Source organism: Talpa occidentalis, unplaced genomic scaffold (genome assembly GCF_014898055.3).
Source record: "Talpa occidentalis isolate TD23 unplaced genomic scaffold, MPIMG_talOcc4v2.1 talOcc4.16, whole genome shotgun sequence".
Classification (NCBI taxonomy): domain Eukaryota; kingdom Metazoa; phylum Chordata; class Mammalia; order Eulipotyphla; family Talpidae; genus Talpa; species Talpa occidentalis.
In genome coordinates, this window is record NW_023601653.1 from 63449459 (window position 1) to 63472371 (window position 22913).

Here is a 22913-nt window from a genome sequence, read left to right on the forward strand (position 1 = left end):
GAAGCTTGACCACTACCTCACACCATACACAAAAATCAACTCAAAATGGATTAAAGAACTAGACATAAGACCTGAAACCATAAAATACATAGAAGGACATATAGGCGAAACACTACGGGATTTGCACATCAAAGACATCTTTACAGACACATCACCCAAAGCAGTGATAGTGAAGAGAAAGATAAACAGCTGGGACTACATCAAATTAAAGAGCTTCTGCACAGCAAAAGAGACAATAACAAAAACAAAGAGAAACCCCACCAACTGGGAGAACATTTTTGCACCCAACACTAATGATAAAGGACTGATCACAAAAATCTGCGAAGAGCTGATGAGACTCAGCAACAACAAAGAAAATAATCCAGTCAAAAAATGGGCAGAAGAGCTAAAAAGAAACTTCTCTGAAGAGGAAATGCAAATGGCCAACAGACATATGAAAAAATGTTCAACATCACTTGTAATCAGGGAAATGCAAATCAAAACTACCATGAGATACCATCTCACACCAGTGAGAATGGCACATATTAAAAAAACTAGCAACAACAAATGTTGGCGAGGATGTGGAGAAAAAGGAACTCTTGTGCACTGTTGGTGGGAGTGCAAACTGGTCCAACCACTATGGAGAGCTGTGTGGAGATTTCTGGACCTACTAAACATAGAGCTTCCATATGATCCAGCAATTCCACTCCTAGGTATTTACCCAAAGGACACAGAAACATCAATTCCAAAGAACACCTGCACCCCTATGTTTATAGCAGCACTGTTTACAATAGCTAAGCTTTGGAAACAGCCCAAATGCCCAAAAATAGATGACTGGATCAAGAAGATGTGGTACATATATACCATGGAATATTACTCAGCATTCAAAAAAGATAAACACATGCAATTTGCAGCAACATGGATGGCACTGGAAGGGATCATGCTCAGCGAAATAAGCCAAAAAGAAAAAGAAAATACCGGATGGTCTCACTCATAGCAGGAATCTAGAAAACTTAAATAAGGGACCAGGAAAATGAATATAAGAAAGTGAAAATCAAAATCAACAAAAAACTATGAACCAGAGACACTTTTTGGGGGGTGGGGAGCGGGAGGGGAAGGATTGGGGTCAGAATGGGGCGTTTGCAATTGTATGGGGAAATATAAAAATAAAATTTAATATTTAAAAAAAATAAATAAAAATTAAAAAAAATAAATAAATAAAAGGTAAAATTGTTTAGAAGTCATTTATTTTCCTAGTTAACGGGTTGAAGTTTAATTTTTTAAATCAAGTATCTATATGTCTAGATAACAAGAACACAAATTTGTAATATAAAACAACTTGATTTGATTGAAAAATGGTTGTTATTTAAACATTTAAGCTTTCTATTACATGTAGCTTCAGAGTGAGAGAATTTAAATTTTGGCTAATTCATTGTAGCACCCATAGAAGTAAAACAATACAGATTTATATTAGCTAAAAAAAAAAATACAGATTTATATTAGCTAAAAAAAAATCTTAAAAATATTTTATTTTTAAAAATCAGATTTTACATAGTATTTTGACTCAGTATCATTCTGATACATTCTTTTCTTCACCGGTAGAATAAACTTTCAATAAATTTAACATGGGACCCAAAGTCAACACTTTCCAGCAACAACCAAACACTCCCAACTTTTTGCAGCTTCCCAGAAAACGTTCTACTTGGTCCTTCACTGACCAGCAGCCTGACAGCAAGGCCTGGGGACACACACCCACCCTGGCTGGTCATACCTGTGTGTTTGCTTTGGGGTTTCACCAGCTGGAGGAAGAGTTTGGGCAGGAACACGGCAAGGATGTGCTGGCTCTGCTGGCCTTCAGTAACCTGCTCTGAGGTGAAGGTGAGGAGGTACTTTGTGATGTGTGTGACTGGCCTCAGAGACACTGTGTCAGAAGAGAGAGAGCCAATGATCAGATGACACTCAACATTCCTCACAGAGTTTCCACTGCTGACTGTACCTATTTACTCCCACACTGTGTCAGTAAGAGTACAGAGAACTAAAATGCTACATGTTGTGGGCAATATGTTACTCCAAACCTGAGTTTTAACACTTATTATACAGCTTAAAAATTAATTGGCCACTCAGAAATTCATGAGCTTAGGAAATGGTTGACACATGGAGCGCAACTACTGAGCAAATGGAGTCTGTTAGGGAGACTGAGCTCTAGGATCAGAATCTATTAGTTGTATTTAATCACATTTTTATATACTAGGAGCCAAATGGAAAAATTATTCTAAAATTAGCATATATTTATTGTAATTTGTTGTCTCTGCTCTTTTAAAAAGTTGTAGTGACTTATGTCTATTATTGTTTAATATTAACAAAACATATGTATCCCTAATAACTGACAAACCACCAATGAAAAGCAATTATTAGCAAGTCTAGTTTCTGGTACTTTTTAAATAAAATTCCGGGTTGGTCATAATTTAAATACAAAATAGATTCTAGAAAAGCCAGCACACCATATACATTTTCATGTTTTAATCACAGTATCTACAGTAAGTAAAAATATAAAGTAATATATTCAGAGTAAGGGCATAAATCTTCTCCTTTTATTGAGTATTTTCTTTTTTTCCTATTTTGAGTAAATTAAGCTGCTAATTGGTTGATTATAAAAGCTTTTCCCTGAACTCTTTCCTATCATCAAAACATCCACTCAACTTTGCACTTAAAGTATCTATGTATTTTTAGTGTTTCTTACAATGTTTCTATAGCTCTTTTCTACTTCAATTATATTTGTCTATTAAAATATCATTCATGTTTCACATTTTACATTTAAAAAATGACCATGACATTGAATGAAAGAAAGGTATATAGTAGAAACCAAAATTACTCAAAATAACATGAAAGAATAAATAAAACAAAAGGAAAAGGAAGATGGAGAGAAAAGATTCAGATAACAACTGAAAGGAACAAAGCTGAACGATAGCAAGATAACTAACTTTGTATGAACATTAAAATAAGCAGACTGCCTAATATTTTGCTAAAAATTTTCAAAAAATAAAGGACCAAGAAAAAACAGGTTTTAATGTTCATTTTCATATCAGACATTTCATATGACATATATATTTAAACTACTTCATTTTTATTTCAAAATTGGTAAAAGTTAAGTGAATGTAAAGAAATCATTAGTTCATAGTATTTGATTATAAAGAATAAAAATAAAATATACTAGAGTGAACAAAAGGTTTAACTGGGAAATAGATATACGTGTGAACAGGAATGAAAGTGGAGGGAGATAATTTTCTTTCTCTTATCCTAGAATATTTCCATGTGTAATTTTATATCATTACCTAGCATATTGACATGTTAAACCTGAAATCATTGTGATTATTGTGAGTTTCTAAAACAAAAGACTTAGACCCTTGATTTGACTTTTCCATTACTGCCTCTATTGGCATTTTTCCTAATTTAGTTTCAATAGCAAATGACAAATCTGTTGCTCAGAAAAGCTGTATGGAAAGAGCCATAGTAAATAATTGCAGACGTTTTTTCTCACAGTTTACATTTATACTATACTTTCCCCACATATGTTTATATAAAATAGATAATTATAAAATAATATCCAACTGAGTGTGCAATGTTTTATAAAGGAAACTTTAAAATACACTCTCCTATTTTGCAGTACTCCTTGGGATATAATATTATATATAATATTATAATATATATTATTATAATTATAATTATAGTATATAATTATAATTATAGTATATAGCATATAATATATAACATTATATATAATATATATAATATATAAATAATATAATATATTATATATAATATTATATATAATATATTATATATAATATATTATATATATATAACCCATTATATATGTTTGTTTTTGAGGTAACATTGGTTTACAACACAGTATACTTTTAATATTTCAGTGCCATTTTGGTGGAAGCAGCAATGCCAAAGTATCTTTGAAGAATTTTGAGCTATCCAAAAATGGAAGACTAGTATTCATGTAACTTGGGATATTTAATGAGAAGAAGGCCTAATTTTAAATGGTGAAGAAGGAACACCTACATTATTGTTTCCATCAGGACATTTTAAATTTTCGTATCTGGATTAGAAAGGTTTCCTTCAACATACTTTGTACTTATAAAATAAGATGGTTGCAAATCAGAAAATTTGAATGAATTAATATTAACTAAATCTATATATTGACATATACAAAAAAGAGTTCTTGGTGTAATAGCTCATTGAGATCAATAACATTTGCAAACCTTTAGTTGAAGTTATCATGAAAAGAGATTGTCACAAATTGCTTCAATCAGCAATATGATAATATGATTCAATGTTCTACAGCTATAAGAAACATAATAGAATATTTATGAAAGATAATAGAATATTTATGTGATTTTTGTACCAATAAATTACTTAACTGAAATAGGCAAAATCTGAAATTCACACAGCATCAAAATTTTATAAATAGGGGCATTGTTAATCATATTTTTTTACATTTATTGAGGTAATGTTGATTCACATCATACTATACGTCTTTGGGGTGTAGGTTTACACCTGCACAGATAGCTCATCACAACCAACACTAAAATGCTAGTCATCATTCATTAGATCTCCCTCTCCCCTTGCTCCTACCACACCACACACCCTTTTTGGTGGCCTTAGTTATAGTCCATGGTGCTCTTTCACCTCCTTTTTTTATTCCTATTCCTCTCGCTCCACCTCCCCAACCTTACTGGATTGTTCAGATCTATGGTCAGCTTTCAAGGTCTTTCCTTCTCTGAACTTTTGTTTGATTTCTCTCTATTCCACATACACGTGACACCATCCAATATTTATCTTCTCCTTCCTCTCCTACCACTTAGCATAATCCCTTCCAGCTTAATTCATGTTGCCACAAAGACATGAGTTTATTTTCTTTGATTGCTTAATAGTATTTCATTGTGTACATACACTGCATCTTCTTGGTCCACTCATCTGTTTTGGGGCATTTAGGTTGTTTCTGTATCTTAACTATTGTAAATATTCATGCAATAAACATAGGAGTATAGATTTCCTTTCAAATTACTGTTTTTTTCTGGTTTGGTGGGTGCATACATAAGAGTAGAATTGCTAGGTTTTATGGCAGATCCATTTTAAGTATTTTAAGGAAACTCCACATGACTTTCCATGGAGAATGGAAGAGTCCACATTCCCAACAACAATATAAGAAGCTTCCTTTCTCTCCACTCCCTTACCAGCACTTCTTTGTTTTGTTTTGTTTTGTTTTAATATGGGCTATTCTCATTGCTGTGAGGCAGTATCTCATTGTGGTTCCAATTGCATTTCTCTTTGATAAGTGTCTATTGAACATCTGCCTGTTGACTTCAGAGCAGTGCCATTTAGCCACTCTATCCATTTTTTGGTTGGGTTGTTTTGTTTCTATTGAGTTAAATTAGCTCTTTATAGATCCTTAATATCAGTCCGCTGCCAAATGTATGGTGTGTAATTATTTTTTTCCCATTCAAATGGGTGTTTCTTCATTTATTTTACTGTCTTTTTCTTTTATTTATTTATTTATTTATTTATTTTTTAAAAGTTAACAAAAGGTTTATTTACAAGGGAAGGGGAATGAGGAAATGTGCAACTCAGGGAGAAAAGAGGGAGATAAATTGTTAAATGTGTCCTACCCATTCCACTGACCTGGAATCCCAGATGACCCACCAAGACCAAACCTGCCTGGCAAGAGCACGAGCCAACTGCGCCCGACCCCACTAACATGGCTAGTTTTTATTTATAAACAGAGAAAATGGCTGCTTAACTCCACCCTTAGGTCCTCGCAACTTCCCTTTGGGGATCCTGAGATTTGCAGTTCCCGGTGTCTTAATGGAGTGGGGGTGGCATCCAAAAAGCCTTTATGGAATTAACTCAGAACATCCTTTCCCTGTAACAATTCCCCCCTTTCACTTTTTGCCACCATGTGCATGGTGATGAAGATCAAATGTATGGATGCTGGGGTACAGTCTCAGATAAAAATTTTTCTCAGGGTTCCCATTGGAAAGCAAACCAGTCTCTCCAGATATTGTCTATTGTGGAAAGCAAAAGTCCTCCATTACTGGGAAACAGTTTATCAGTCCAAGCCAAAAACAAAAAAAAAAAGAAAGAAAGAAAGAAAAAATAAAACATCTGGAGGCATTAGCCAAAACAAAACAATGAAAATATCAAATCACAGGGTAAATATCAAATCACAGGATAAATATTAAATTTATTCAATTTATGTAAAAACAGTTTCTCTCAATCTTGATCCCAAATTGTTTCAACAGCGTAGCAAAAGTTTGCAAACCAAATCTACTTTCAAGCCATATTACCTGTTTTTGCATAAAATCACAGGGCAGAATAACTAAACAGCAATTTTAGCTGGCTTTGTTGGAATACTCCATAATAGGATCAGAGCGAATTCTTGACATCCAGTGCATGTAGGTTTCAAGAACAAAGTTGGTCTCATCAGACTCCACCTGGGCTTCCTCTTCTTGAGGGTACCAGGGCTTTTTCTTTTTCTCGGTTGTCAGTCCTGCTGATGGAGGCAGCTTCCCCACCTCCCTTGGAGGTCTCTGGAATCTACAGACAAAGCAACAGGTTCTCCTCTTCTTGGTCCAGCTCTGTTTCAACTTCCTGGAAGAGTCCATTAAAAGCCACACAATGACACTCATGTCCAATATTTTAGTTTAAGCAAACAAAATCCCTATGGAAGTTATGCAAAAATAGACTCTGAGATAAGTAGTGAAAAAATTACTACCACTATTTTCATGCTGTGTTGGTATCAAGGGGAGAGAAAATGTGAACACAAGTTAGCTTTGTTGCAAAAAAATATACAACACTGCTGCAGGACCTGGTCACTCAAAACAAGAAAACTTTATGAATTCAGAACAAAATGCAAAAAAAAAAAAAAAAAACCAGTATTATGTCAAAGAAAACTTAGTAAAAATCAGATGTAATTCCAGATCTATTCAGTCCTTTGTAGGAAATTTTTACTCTCAACAGTTCCATCAATAGGAATCTGTTGAGGCTTTTTCTCCCTATTTTCTCCAAAAACAATTTCTGTACTGTAAAATATTGCAAGGCGACAATCACCATTGACAATTTACATACATTTCAGGTATTGAGAGTTTGTATACATGTTTTAGAAAATCAATATGAACATTTCTATACATGTTAAAGTGTTACCCTTTTCCCAAGTGATAATGCTTCCCTTCTACTTTTACTCTACTAGGTAAGCCAAACAGGACAAATTCATCTACTGTTTTTCCCAAGAGGAAAGGGAGAAATCTTCTGGAGTATCTCAGGAGCTCTACTGAGGTTCCACAAAATTTCCTTCTATCAACCAAATGACAGACTACCAAATTTTTACTTGAACTTAGATTTCTGGGAAGCTTTTCCATAAATATCAGAAAACAGCAGAAACAACATTCAATCCCTATGAAGGCACTGGCTTAGTTCAGTATTACAATATTGACAATCAAAACATAACCTTCAATTTTTTTTCTTTTTCTTTTTCTTTTTTCCTTCTGGCTTGACTTTATTTATTTTTTCTCTTTTGTTCAATTTTTTAAAAATTTTTACATTGTTCATTTTTAAACAATATTTGCTTCCCCCCCACCCCCTCAGGTATAGTCCCCAGAGTTTCCTTCAAGCAATGCACCCGTGCACCATCACCTCAGTCCCCTGTGCTTCTCCCTCCCTCCCTCTGATCCCTCTCCCTCCTCCTCCCCTGCAGAATGTCTCTGATTTATAATTGTCCATTTTTTCTTTGTTGTGCTTTGTACTGTTATTTTTTTACACTGATGTCTTATTGGGTTCCCCTATATTCCTGCTATAAGTGAAACCATCCGATATTTTTCTTTTTCCTTCTGGCTTATTTCACTGAGCATAATTCCTTCTAGTTCCCTCCACATTGCTGTGAATGGCATGAGTTTATCTTTTTTGATTGCTGAGTAATATTTCATTGTGTATATATGCCACATCGTCTTGATCCAGTCATCTATTTTTGGGCATTTGGTTGTTTCCAGGTTTTACCTATTGTAAATAGTGCTGCAATAAACATAGGTATACAGGTAGTCTTTTGAATCAATGTTTTTGTGTCCTTTGGATAGATGCCTAGTAGTGTTATTGCTGGGTCGTATGGTAGCTCCACTTTTAGTAGGTTGAGGAACCTCCAGACAGCATTCCATTAAAGAAAATACATATATAGTGGGAGACTTCAACACTCCACTGTCTTTTTCACTATGTAGAAGCTGTTTAGTCTGATGTAATCCCTGTTATTTATATTTTCCTTTCTGTTAGAGATGAGTCATTAAAAATGTTTCTGAAATTTATGTTAGGGAGTGTTTTGCCTATATTTTCTTTTATATATTTGATGGTTTCAGGTCTTACATCCAAGCCTTTTATCTAGTTTGAGTTAATTTTTATTATGGGTGCGAGATAGTGGTGTAGTTTCATTCTTTTGAGTAAGGCAGTCCAGTTTTCCCAATACCACTTATTAGAGAGATTTTCCTTAATCCAGTATATACACTTCTCTCCTTTGTCACAGATTATTGTATTTAAAAGTGTAGTTTTATTTCTGGGCTCTCAATTCTATTCTATTAGGGTGTGTGTATGTGTATGTGTGTGTGTGTGTGTGTGTGTTTCAACTCCATGCTGTTTTAATTACTATTGTTTTGTAGCATAGTTTGAAATCTAGAAGTGTGATAACCCCTTTCTTGACAGGAGAGTTTTACCTACCCAGTTTTTTTGTGGTTCCATATAAATTTCAGTAATCATTCCATTTCTTTAAAGAGTGACATGAGGATTTTTATTGGAATTGCATTCAATCTGTAAATTGCTTTGGGTAGGATGGAAGTTACAACAATGTTGATTTTTTTTTGATCCATGAGTAAACAATATCTTTTCCTCTCTTCATTTCTTCCTCTATTTCTTTAACAATCTATATATAGGTCCTTTACCTCTTTTGTTAAAGTTAGTCCCAGATATCTATTTTTTTCTGTGTGTGAGATTATAAATGGAATAACTTTCTTAACTTATTCTTCTATGAGCTCATTATATGAGTATAAGAAGACAGCTGATTTTTTTGTGTTGATATTGTATCCTGCCACTTTGCTGAACTAGCTTACTGTTTTGATTAATTTTTCTATGGAGTCACTGGGGTTCTCTGTATATTTTCATATCACCTGCAAAAAGCTTTGTTTCTTCTTACCCAATTTAGATTCCATTTATTGATTCCTCTTGTCTAATTTCTCTAGTTTGGACTTTTGACAATATGTTGAATTGTAGTAATGAGAGTGGACATGCTTGTCTTGTACCAGTTCTTAGTGGAAAGGCTTCTAGTTTTTCACCACTGAGAATGATGCTAATGGTGGATTTGTTGTAGATCACTTTTATTAAGTTGAAATGTTTCATTTATGGGGTCATATGATAAGTCTACTTTTAATATTTTAAGACAGTCTAACTGTTTTCAAGAGGGGCTAGACCAGTTTACATTTCCACCAACAGTGTACAGGATTTAAACAGACACTTTAAATAAAAAGAAATATCAGAAAAAAATGATCAGTCTCATAAATAATAAGGAACCCCACATGGAAATTACACAAGACCTTTTTATTGATGAAAATTTTATTGCTAGAATCAAACACAGATTGGTAACACACTGTGAAAAAAACTTTCACACATGTGTGAAAGTTGCAATGGGAGGAGTGGTGCTCTTGAGGGTTGCATCTGAAATGAACAGAGTGGAGCCTCATGGAGGGCAACTATCAAATAGGTATTAAAATTGAAATGTACATATATTGACACAAATATAATACTGTTAGAGCTTTACCCTTTGAAATGTACTATGGTCAATAAGACTGTAAGATAGGCTATTTATGAAGCATTTTTTTCCAAATTGAACACTGTGGGACAACGTGAATAAACTGTGAAATAAAACTTGTTATATAAATGTTGATTCATCCATTCAGCATAATACTTGCAGCTTCCGAGGAAAAGTGAGGTAGTTCCTTAAGCACTGATACAAATGACAAGTTGTATTTTTCAATAAAAAAATAGAGAAGTTAAGTAGAATTTGGTTTAGCAGATAATGTGTATATAGTCCACTTTCCTAGAAGATCTCTGGAATAATAACTACAAACATAGTTAATATTTACTTCTGAGAATGAATTAGATGAATCAGGAATAAGATGAGTAAACAGAATTTAGTCATCAGGTCATTAGGTATTATATTTTGAACAATGTGAATGTATTAATTACTGGGCCAAATAAATTTAATTAAAATTTTAAGAGAAACATAATAATCTTTAACTCAATCAAATAAATTGACATTGGGTTCTCATATTTATCACTTTTTGGTAAAATTGAGTTCAAAATTTTAAATTTAAGTTTAAAATTAAGCTCAAAATTTAAAATTAAATTTAAAATTGCAGAATGTGGACAACCAGAATTGTAGGTGGAGAAAAAAGGAAAGGGACTAGAACAAAAAAGGGAGGGAGCACAAGGGTCTATGGTGGTGTACTATGGGTTCCTCAGTGGTGAGTCTACTATGGAAACAATATCTGAATGTTACCATTTTCTATTATTGAAACAAAAATATAAACCAATATAAGCAGAAAATATGTCTCAAAAAAAGTAAAGTAAAAAATAAAATAAAATAAAATAAAATAAAATAAGTACTAAGGCTTCAGTTTCAAAAATAATAAAATTTTATACATAAAACATTGTTTTATCATTGTTCAGGGAAGATTGAAAGTTCTTAATCTTCATAAATCATGCAGAGGTGATAATGTGAGCAATTTCCCTATATTTTACCTAATAGGCAATAAATTTGAAAATATGAATACTGATTAGGGGAATTCTTTAATTAGAAATGCAGATCACTTTTCACAAATGTAATAAAACTCATTAGTACAAACACCGTTAACAATAATTGTGTTCTTGACACGTCCACATTCTGCATCAGATGTAGAGGTGGTCTTTTGAAAATTTCTGCATCAAAGAAAGTACGCACTTTAGAAATTTTGACCATCATAAATTTAATAGTATGTTTGTAATTATTTCAGTGGACATAAAAATCTGTGGCAGATAAAACTGTAAAATGATAAAATATAATTATATTGAAAACTAAGGGGAATATTACCAGCAGAAAAGTGAATACATGTTTGAAAAATTCTTCTGATATTGTGAAACTTCTGAGAATTGGTTAAATATAATAGTCACTATGACTCATAGTAACTGATAGAAAAACATTTGCAGTTTCCTGTGATCAGATGACCATGCACAGGGCATGTGTCTCCAGCCAGTGCTAGCCTTACTCTAGGCATAGAAGCTGCTCAAATGTGTTTCAAAGGGAGGGCACATTTACCCACTGGGCCTAATGTCTGCACACTGAACAGAGCATTAATATTTTGAAAAACAGCAATGAGTGTAAGAACGTGCATTTTAAAGTTTAGGCTACAATATAAATATAAAAATAAAATTTAAATAGTAAAAAAAAAAAACCAAAAAAAAAGTTTAGGCTACAAAATACAAAGGAAAATGTTACTTAATTTTCACCCAATCACATGAACCTAATTGGTAGCAAATACTAATTTCAGATGACAAAATTATCATTGAAACGTCCTCAATCATTTAAATTCTGTTCATTATTTAAGGCGCACTTCTGTTTAAAGTCTTCCATTACTTCACACGCCCTTTCATGGTTTTCCTCCTATCTCTTTAACCACTTTTATCAGCAGTATTTTCAGGTTATCCTTCTCTCCCCATTATTTTAACATTATCTTAAACACTTGAGTTTCTCAGGGCTCAAACCTCGCATTTCTCAATGACTGCTTTCAGCCTCTTAGTAGTAACACCATCTATACTCTGAGATGAAACTAATTTGCACCCCACACAGCCCTTCTTTTGTAACTTCATAATCATGAACCAAAATGCCCAGGGGTGTCCCCCCAGATAGCTAGAGTTTAGTGGATTTATCAAACTTATACCAAAAACTGAATGCAAGATATTCTCCATCAGAGTTAATGCAACACTATTCTCACAATTTATGGAACAAAATATTAAGTATCTGGCATTTTTCATCAGCACCAATTGTCAATTTTTATCAAGTCACCACCTTCTCTCACATGATGATTACAAGTAGCCTCCCTGCATCACAATTCCTATCCCCCCACATATACCCACAAAGTTAAGTGTTCAGAGGGAGTCTCTAAAACACAAATTCTGCTTTTCTTACACTTCAGCATAAAAGGGAGAGCACAAAGGACTCTGGAGAAGGTCTGTGTGTACTTTGGTGGTGGGTGTGGTACAGTATACCTGAAGGGGGAGACCGTGTACCTCTAAAACACAAACAACAGTGCAAACCCATGTCAATGAATTTTAAAAAATTAAAATTAAAAATACAGTTATGGCGGAAGAGTTCTTTGTTCTGTACTTGTAACTTTTCAGTAAGTATGAAAGTTTTTTTTTAATGACATTTTAAAAACATGGCTATAAAAATCAAAAAAGTCATAAATAAATGTATTATTATTTTATGAGAAGAAATTTAAAAATACAAATACATTGTATAAAATAATACTTTCCATAATAAGAAATCAAAATTCTTATAACAGCCTCCAATGCCCTACATGCTCTCACCCTCATTACCTCTCTGACTTTCTTCTCTCCCCCTGTTTCACTTTGCTCCAGCATCACAAAGTCCTTTTGCTATTTCCTATTGCAGCTACACACACCCCCACCTCAGGGTCCCTCCATCCACTGCTTTTCCCGCTAGGATGCTGCTGATCTAGCAGCTATGTGGATCGATCATTCTAGATACTTGTCAGGGAGACCATTCTGGCCACCTCAATTGAAACATGAAATCTCCTCCTTTTATCTCCTCACACAAGTAGTTACTTAGTGATATGAAGGAAAGATAGAAAAGAAGAAAAGGACTGCACTTCACCACACAGCATTCACCATCTGCTAATCTGTTAGTTTACTGACATATTTGCTTTATCACACCTCCCCCACCCTCACTCCCATTCCTGTATCCAGATGTCAGAACCACAAAAGCAGGACTCTTAGCACCTGTATTTGCTGCCATAGCTGTGAATTCTGTGACTAGAATAATGAACAGCACAATGTGGGCACTCAACTGCATTTTCAATAGCCCATGGCTTTCACACCGCTCCCCATTTACAGGTTTAACATAGAGGTATTTTCCCTTCATTTTCCAAATAGCTAGCTGGCCATCAACCAATAAATCTATGTTGGCTTACTAATAATGAGAGAAGTGGAGTAAGTGGAGTTATACAAAACAGTGCAATAAAAGATATTAATCACCAAATTTGCCAGCACTGAAGATTTATTTGGAAGTGGATAATCTTTGTTCTTAAATCATATAGTAAGCAACTATAAATTAAAGTATAAGGTGAGCTGGTTTAGACTCTAAGTTTCTTCCTTGTTATATTTTTTACCATTTCCTCCAACCACACCAGTCAAAACAAAGACTATCAATGAATATATTAAAGAAAGATGGAAAAGGAAAATATTTACAATGATTGCAAAGTTCATCCATTAAAACATAGAAAGAAATAATTAATATTCTTTGTGTCTGATTATGTGGCTCTCTGATATTAACCTTTAATTGCCTGTCTTAAAACTGAGGTCTCATACATTTAAAGATGCTATGTACCCAAGAATGTATCTGCTTTGACCTATAATCTGTGAATCAGTAATTGAGGCAGAAGAGAGGTGAAAACTATAAAATGAAAACTTACAGATTCCAAGAAGGACTTGTACCGTCCTGCCACATCCAGGATTGACCAGCTTTTTTATGTAATCCAACCCAGTGATCGTATTTTATTTTTGATTGAATGAATCGCTGTAGGAAAATTAAAATTAAATCATTACATAGAAGGAAATCTACAAAATTCATTACTTTGAATTTATACTCCTGAAACTTGGCAGGGGTACCAAGTGAGATCTAGATTTTCACTCTCAGAAAACAAGACTTCCCTGTCAGTTTGAATTAGGAGTAATAAAGCACAAAATGCATTTTCAAAGAAACATTCCACCTATATTCATTTAATATAATATAATATAATATAATATAATATAATAATATAAATTTCATCCACTTTCTCCATGCTCATCTTACTTGGAAGTTTGATATTTCTCAATATTGCTGGTAAAGGAGGAAGCAATTATGGTGAGTTCACCATTAAGGTTCAGATTATTGAGGGAAGTGTTTATTTTGCTTTGTATTATTTGTCCTGAAAGTACTAAATACAGAGTAGGTGATGTAGTAAGAAATGTGAAAACTTAACACAGAGCACCCACAGTAAAGCTATTTCTCTAGGATTAAAACAATGGCTCTTCTAGGTATTGCTTACTCCTGTCTCCTGTCCGCCAAAGGTTGTCTGCACTAGTATAAGTCTTCATCCAAATCAACCCAAAAATATGGGGGGAAGTTAAACAATGGTCCTAACTCAAGAACCACTCACTTGTCATAAAGCACTTACTCAGGCTGAATAAAGCAACATACCTGCTCCTCCCAGTCATCAATCTTGATGAGATTAGAACCAAGTTGCTGGCAGGACTTTTTACTCTCATTCCAACTTTTCTCTTCAGTTGAAAAATAGTAGGAGCTTTTTCCACAGGATGACCACTCTCCTTGATGTATGTCACAGCCTTCTATGTTCTCTTGAAAATAAGAGCCATAATGACCCTCAATTCCAGGAGTATTTAGTACCTGTGCTTCATGCATTTCATGTACTTCAGATTAGTACCAGAAAAGAAGTGATATCCTTGTGTTCAAATATCTATGTTAGGAAGAGCTCTGCTCCAATTTCTGTAGGTAAGAATAAAGTGCTCTGTTGACAGAGCACACAGATAGCTTGCTTTCTCAAGTACAAATAGTCCTTTAGCAATACAGAGCAGCTCTATTCAAGCAAAAAAATCTATCAAATGAATATATGGGAATGATAAAATTCCAAGGGATCTGCACTTGGAATACCCATTCATAAACATAACCCACTCAAAGCATCAAATCAATGTAACAATAGAGTAGAGGTTTCTTCCTTTTTGAAAGTCAAGTATTCAACTGATACAAAAGAGAAAGGGATTATATGAAATGAAGGTGAGCACAATAATAGTTTCTGTCAAAGTCCAAAGCAAAATTTTAAATTTATATTGAAATGCATAAAAAGGGATAAATAATGTCAAGAAAAACAAATCTCTAATCTTGTTTCACTGTGAGCTTATGTCTTCAGTACATACCAGTATAAATGGGCAAATTTGAATGAGTGTGATCTTGTGTTAAGGAGGTAACTGTTCTTCCTGTGCAATTCTCAGTTTTATAAGCATGCAAGAGCTGAAAACCTTTAATCAATATTATAAAATTAAAATCATGAGCAGCCTTAATAGAGAATGAGATTATGATCAACATTCTAATTCTAAAAAAGCAAAGGAAATGATGGTGATTAAATAGAAAAATAATTTGAAAATATGAGATTAACATGCTTTGAATATCACACATGATTCCCTTCATTACTTCAACCAAAATCATATCCTAGCAATTCTGCATTTTCAATATTTATCCTATATGTTTCCTACCTTTCATTACTTTGATGACAGTAATTCAGAGTCATTGTCACTAAACCTGATTCTTTAAGTAAATCACCCAAAATTTGTCACCCCACTATTCTCCAGTCTCTATGTGTGTGATATATATATATTTCCACATATACACACACACACATATACACACATACATAAATATACACATATATACATACAATGTGTTAAGTGCCACTTAACATAATTATATTTATGTGTGCTTTAGAGCTATTACATGATTTTTGTGGCAAAAAAACTAAATCCAAAGTCATAAGATCATCATCATCATTCCCTATTTCATCAACACCATCATTATTACTAATATTTCTATAGAACTTAATACTTTATGAAGGTTCAGCAGATATACTGTATATATATATATATATTTTTTTTTTTTGTCTTTCATCCTGGTTCATTATCCCATAAGTAATGTGTGTTTCTGATACTCACACTTATAGCCTAAGCCTGCAGTTGCCAGCAGAAGAAAAAAACATAACATTCCCAGACTTGCTGCAATCATTTGCCATGGACATTCTATACAAAAACAAAATGCAAACATACAGTAATCACAGAGAATTGCAATTCCTCAGTTTTAATACAAAACATCCATTTATCCTAGGATCAAATATTAATATTATTATTTCCTGTGATCATTAATCTTATTCAATATTACATTTAAATATACCCTACTATATAAAGTCTATACTGTGAAATACAGAAAGATATATAATTATCTTATACTGTGAAATATATAGAGATACATTTGTCATGATCATTTTAAACACTACATTACCATGTTTTCAGAAATCAAGAAAGTAGAAACACAAAACGACCTCTCTTTTTTTGAGCTGGTTTTCCTTTGTCCTTCTGATTATTTGGCTTGGACAATTTGAGCTCCACGTATGTCACATTTCCAGACTCCGTCATATCTGAGGGTCACAGACAAAAATCACATTAGAATTTGTTTTGCAGTATTTTACCTCTTGTCACCTGTAAAGTTAACTTTTGATATAAATTAACATGGATCCAAAGGTCAGTTCTTTCCCGCAGCAACCGACATGCTTCCAAAGGTCAGTTCTTTCCCGCAGCATTCTACATGCTTCCAACTTTCCACACAGCTTCCCCAGAGCACATTCTACTTGGTCCCTCCCTGCTCAGCAGTTGACAGCAGGGCTGGGGTCACACACCCACACTGGCTGATCATACCTGTGTGTTTGCCTTGGGGTCTCACCAGCTGGAAAACAAGCTTGGGCAGGAACACAGCGAGGATGTGCTGGCTCTGCTGGCCTTGCTCCTCTGTTCTGAGCTGAGGAGGCCCTTGCTGTGTGACTGGCCTCAGAGACTGTGTCAGAGAAAGAGAACCAGTGACCAGCTGACACTCAACATTCCCTCACAGAGTTTCCACTGCTGACTGTATATCATTTGCTCCACACTGTGTCAGTAAGAGTATAGAGAACTAGAAAATTAAATGTTATGGACAATAGATCACTCCAAACCTGAGCTTTAACACTTACCATACAGCTTAAAACATAATTGGCCATGTGAGAAAGTCATGAGATTAGGAATTGGATGACACCTTTTTTAATTTATAAAAATAAATGGGAAATAACCATTTTCGACCTGACATTATTCATACTTTTCTCTTTTAATAAAAATGAAGGTAAATCCCCAGTTTTTTTATATACAAATGCATATTAAAAGCACATACCTGGTAAAAATAAATAAATAAATGTCAAATGAGTATAAATGTTGGCTTGTATTTTTTTAAAAAATCCTAAATTCCTTCCCCAACAATGTAGAACAAAAGCGTCTTCTAGCCTTTAAGTAGCACATTTGAGGTTGTCTATCCTTTTCTCTTGTAGGTTTGGGTTGGGCTTATTTTGACTTCTTTTCAAGATCTGATTGTATTCAGGGAGTGGGTTTCTGACATAAATGAAGTTAAAAGGAAAGTATTCTAGAAATTCTTCAGGACATAATCTTTCTCATGAGGCATTTTTAGGCACATGGGTGAGCTGTGGTGTTGCAGATAACAGGGCTGATTGCTCTGCTTGGCTGCAGTCCATCTGTGTGTGCCTTCTGTGTTAGATTCCCCTGTTCCAAGTAGTTCACTGAACAGAAATATATCTAATAAATGTGGGGTTATTTTTTGCTCCAGGAATAATTATACTTTATTAGTAATGTACAATTCAGACAGTAAACTGACTGTGTGCTCTGGAGGCTGAGCAGCATGATCTCTAACCACTCAGATCATTGTGTCACCCAGGGGTGGAGAGAGAAGGGCTGGCACCAGTTGGTCCTCCTCTTCCTCTGAAGATGCAGTGAGTGAAGCCCCTTATTTTAGAAGCCCCACCTTATTTGTGTACCCTGAGCAAATGGAGCCAATTAAGGAGACTAGATTTTAGCATCAGAATCTATTAGTTGTTATTGAAAAGGAGTTTTATATGTTAGGAACCAAATGGATTGTTTACTGTAAAATTAGCATCTTTTTGTAGTGATTTCTTGAACCTGCTCTTTACAAGTTATACTGACTCATGACTATCATTGTTTAATATTAATAGACCAACTGATACATACATATATACTAATATCAGAAAGTCACCAAAGAAAAGCAATTATTTATACATTCTAGTTTCTGGTATTTTAAAATAAACCCTCAGCTTTATCATCATTAAAATACATAATAGGTTCTAGAAAATCTTGAATGTTTTAATAACAGTATATACACAAGTAAAAACAGAAAGTATTATTTTCAGAGTGTGTATATATCACCTTTCCTTTATTTGATTATTTACTTTTAATTTTCTCTTTTGAGTAAATGAGGTTATTATATATTTGTTTATTATAAAAACTTTTCCTGTCCTTAAGACACCCACACACCTTTGGGTCAAATATATCTATGTATTTTTAGAACCTATTTTTCCTTTCATTCTTTTTTAATTCATTTTTATTTGCCCTTTAAGGCTACCAAAATGTCACTTGTGGTTCACTTTTTACATCCAAAAAAAGGTAAAATGAAATTGATTGAAAATATGACAAGTCATAGAAACCAAGATTTCCCGAAAAGAATAAATAGATAAAATGTGAAAGAGCAGAGGAAGGGGAGACAGAGAGGTTCAGGATAACAGGCAAACAGAACAAGCAGAACCACAGCAAGTACAACTAATTCTGTGAACTTCATAATAAGCTGTCAGAGTGCATAAACCTGTTAAATAATAATTATAAAGAAAAGGTCCAAAAGAAGACAGGCTTTTAATTTTTACATTTAATATTACTTATTTCTCTTTTTTTCAACTAATTGGATTTATTTGTGAGCATTTGTTACAGTTTTCCTCTAGTAATGAGAGATTTAGGCCTTGTTTTGCTGCCTAGTCACTGCCATTTTGTTCTATGTGCTGTACTCTAGGACTAAACTTAAAATCCATGACTCCTATACTCATTTTCTCAACTCTACAAACTTTTACTTCTCTCTTCGTGTGGAGACATTAGGTTTAATGGGAAAACTTGCACTAAGACTTTAAGCACATATGAGCACCTTCTATGTAGAAATTCAGTCTAGAATGAAGGGCTCATGCTCTGTGCATATCAATCTGAGTTATAGGGCACTGGAAATATTTTTATATCACTTATCATGAATCACATAATAAATTTATTGTTTTCACAGTCTTTAGTGCAGAAAAGCTGTACAGAAGCAAATGTACAATAAAATATTTGGGAATGCTTCTTCTCATACTTTGCATTTTTACTATTTTTCCCCATATATGTTATATGCCCAACATATAATTATGAAATAATATTCAGCTGAGTGTTTTGCTCTATATAGGAAACTTAAAATAGACTCTACTGCTTTGTAGTAAACCACTATATACAGATACATTGACATACATATTTCCGAGGTAACCTTGGTTTCAATACTACAAGTTTCATATTAATGTCATTTTAGTGGCAGCAGCAATGCAAAAGATAACTTCACTAATTTTGAGCTATCCAAAAATGTAAAAGATACTGAATTCATTATAACTTGACAAAATTAATGAAAAATAATAAGGCCATGCATCCTTCAAGAGCTCTGTGATAACAATTTTCTTTGGATCCATATCAAAAACCTCATTCAATGATTCTATTTGCTAAAGATTCTCTATGTATAAATGCTTAATAGTTTAGTTTTACATTTAAAATCTGTGCAAAATGTAAAGTTTATATTTGAGTTAAGTTTTGTGTACAGTATGAGACTTATATTAAGGTTCACATTTTTGCCTATCGATATCTAATCATTCCAGCACCATCTGTTGAAAAAGCTTGTCTTCTTCTATTGAATTGTTTTTCTCCCTTTCTCAAACATCTGTTGATTCTTCTTGTGTGAGACTATTTCTAGGTTTTCAGTTCTCTTCCAATTATTACCACTTGTGTCCCCCCACTGATAGTGTAATCTTGATTGCAGAAGCGTTAGCATAAGTTTTACAGTAAATGAGTATATACTTTCACTCTATACTTTTTCCATTTTTTTTGGTGATTTTAATCGCTTTGCGTTCCATATACATTTTATAACAAGCCGTATGTCTCTACAAAAATTTTGGTGGAATTTTGTTAGTAATTGTTTTAAACAGACAGCTCAATTTCAGGAGAACTGACCTATATGCTTTGCTGAATATTCCAATTTGTGAACATTGTATTTACATTATTTAACTCTTCTTTGTTTTCTTTCCTCAGCTCCCATAATTTTTAGCATGCATGTATAGTATATGTTGTGCTACATTTTAACATTCTATGTCTTCAAAAAATTAAATGGTAAATTTTCAATTTCTGAACATGTGTTTATGATCAATGTATACACATAGAATTAATGTTCCAAGAGTTAACATTGTATCCAATGGCCTTGCTGAATTATCTTATTTGTAGAATTTTATGTTTTTCCTTTATTTTAGTCAGTAGACATTTTCTCCCTAGATAATTTGTCTGCAAATGAAAACATTGCAATTTCTTTATTTTCAAACTGTACATTTAAATCCTTTTCCAGTCTTGTGACTCTGGCCAGCGTTTTCAATAGTATTTTGAAGAAGGGTGGGTAAAGCTATCATCTTGCCTTGTCCTGATAGTTGGAGGAAGTTTTCATTTGTGAGTATTCCATTTAAATACCTCGAAAAATCTTCCAATCTTATGTCAGTTTAAAATTCTCTCATCTAGTATTCTTTTGCATTAAACTTTCTTCACTATTTCTTGTATTTTAATCTGCAAGCAATAAATTCAGTTTTTCTTCAGTAGAAAGAGCTTTATTTTTTTCCTTCATTGTTCTCCTTGAATTACCTTTTTGGTTTATAGCTATTTTTCTTTATTACCTTAAATATGTCAAAAAATTGTTGTATATATTAACATAAATATACTAAAATTTTTTTTCATCCGTAAGTAATGAGGCATATGACCCCTTATGGAAGGCTTCAATATCTCTTTGTCTTTCACTTTAACAGCATGAATGTTGTTTTAAAGTTTTGTTTATGTTTTCATTATACATTAAAATTCAGTGCTCTGATATCTTGTCATTGATTTGATCTCTCTTTTGGAATGTACTCAGCAATTACTTCTATTTTGTGTCTGGTTTCATTTGCTCAAAATGATGCGTGTTATAGTAATCTATAAAATATGGACATTAATAAAAGAAACTATAACATAAAGACATGATCAATCTCACAAATAATAGAAAACTGTGTGTTGAAATAACACAAGACACCCCTTTCAATTGGTGAAGATTTTATTGCCCAAGTCAAGCAACACACTATGGAGGTAACAATGGGAAAAACAAGCACCCTTGAGGGTTGCATCTGATGAGCAGTGTGAAGCCTCAGGGAGGGTAATTATTATAGGTGTCCACACGTAATAGATATACAATTGAGACAAACATAACTGCTACAGATTTACCTACAGTTATGTCCTAAAGCAAATGGTACAGTATTAAATGTTTTTCAATACAGCATTTTATTAGAATTATAAAATTTGGAGACAAACCTAAATATCCATTGAAATAAAACTGGTTAAATAAATTTTAGCGCAGCCACCATTTTTAGTACAATACTCGCAGTTTATTATGAATAGACAGGTAATTTGTCATGCACTGATATGGAACAAATGCCATGTATTTTTTTTAAGATTTATTATTTATTATTTATTTATACAAGCACTGGGTACAGTCAGAAGCGCAGGAGGGTGAGAGAATTCACCAGAGCCAGAGCAGGGAACAGAACAGGCAGACCGATGAAATACACCGGTGCGGGGAGCAACGGGCACCTCAGGAGAGGTCTACGAACCAGGTGGGACCCTCGCCAGCGGCCGAAGATTAAACTGGCGCTGCAGAGGCTGTGGCAGCTTTGCAGCCCAGCGTTCAACCACTGCGACACCAGGGGAGGCCCTGCCATGTATTTTTCAATTAAAAAAAAAAAAGAAGTAACAATGTGGCTTATGATTAAAGTATTTTGGTTTAGCAGATAGTGTATATAGACTTGTAATTTTTTAGATAATCTCTGGAATAATAGCTAGGAAAACAGATGATGTTTACTTCTGAGAAAGGAACTCGGCAAATTAGAAATAAGGTTAAAGAGAACTTACTCTTCACATCACACCTCTTATATTAAAATAATAAATGTACTAATTACTTGGCTATACATTTAATTAAATGAGTAAGAAAAATGAAGAATAATCTGACATGCAATCAAAATACATTGCTAGAGTTTTCAATGGGTTTATAACATTTTTAAAATGCAAAATTGTGATTTATAACTTGATGATATATAAAATTTCTCTTTTTCGCATTGTTCTGATGTTTGAGAGATGAGAATCTTCATAAATCATACATAGATGACTAAAATAAATAATTGAATACTTGTTTTACACTGAATAATTACTAAAAAGTGAAAATATGAAGACTTTGATCATACCAATTCTTTTAATTATAAAAACAGATATCTCCAAGGGGTGGGGTAAGAACAAAGGGTGAACTAGGGTGGGGGAACTATGGATGATTTGGTGGTAGGTGCTCTGTGGTGATAAAAACTGAGGGGATATCACATTATTAACTCTATAAAAATAAATATTTTTAATTTAAAAATAAAGATACAAAAATTAAAAAAAATCAGATAGCCTTCTTTTCACGAATGTATTGAAAATTGGAACTACAAACAGTGTTAATGATAATTGTTTTCTTGAGGCGTCCACACAGTGCATCAGGTGTAGCTGTGGTCGAGTCAAACTTTCTGCATCAGAGAACATACTTACTTTAAAAAGTCATATTGAGGATAATTGAAACACTATAAATTAAA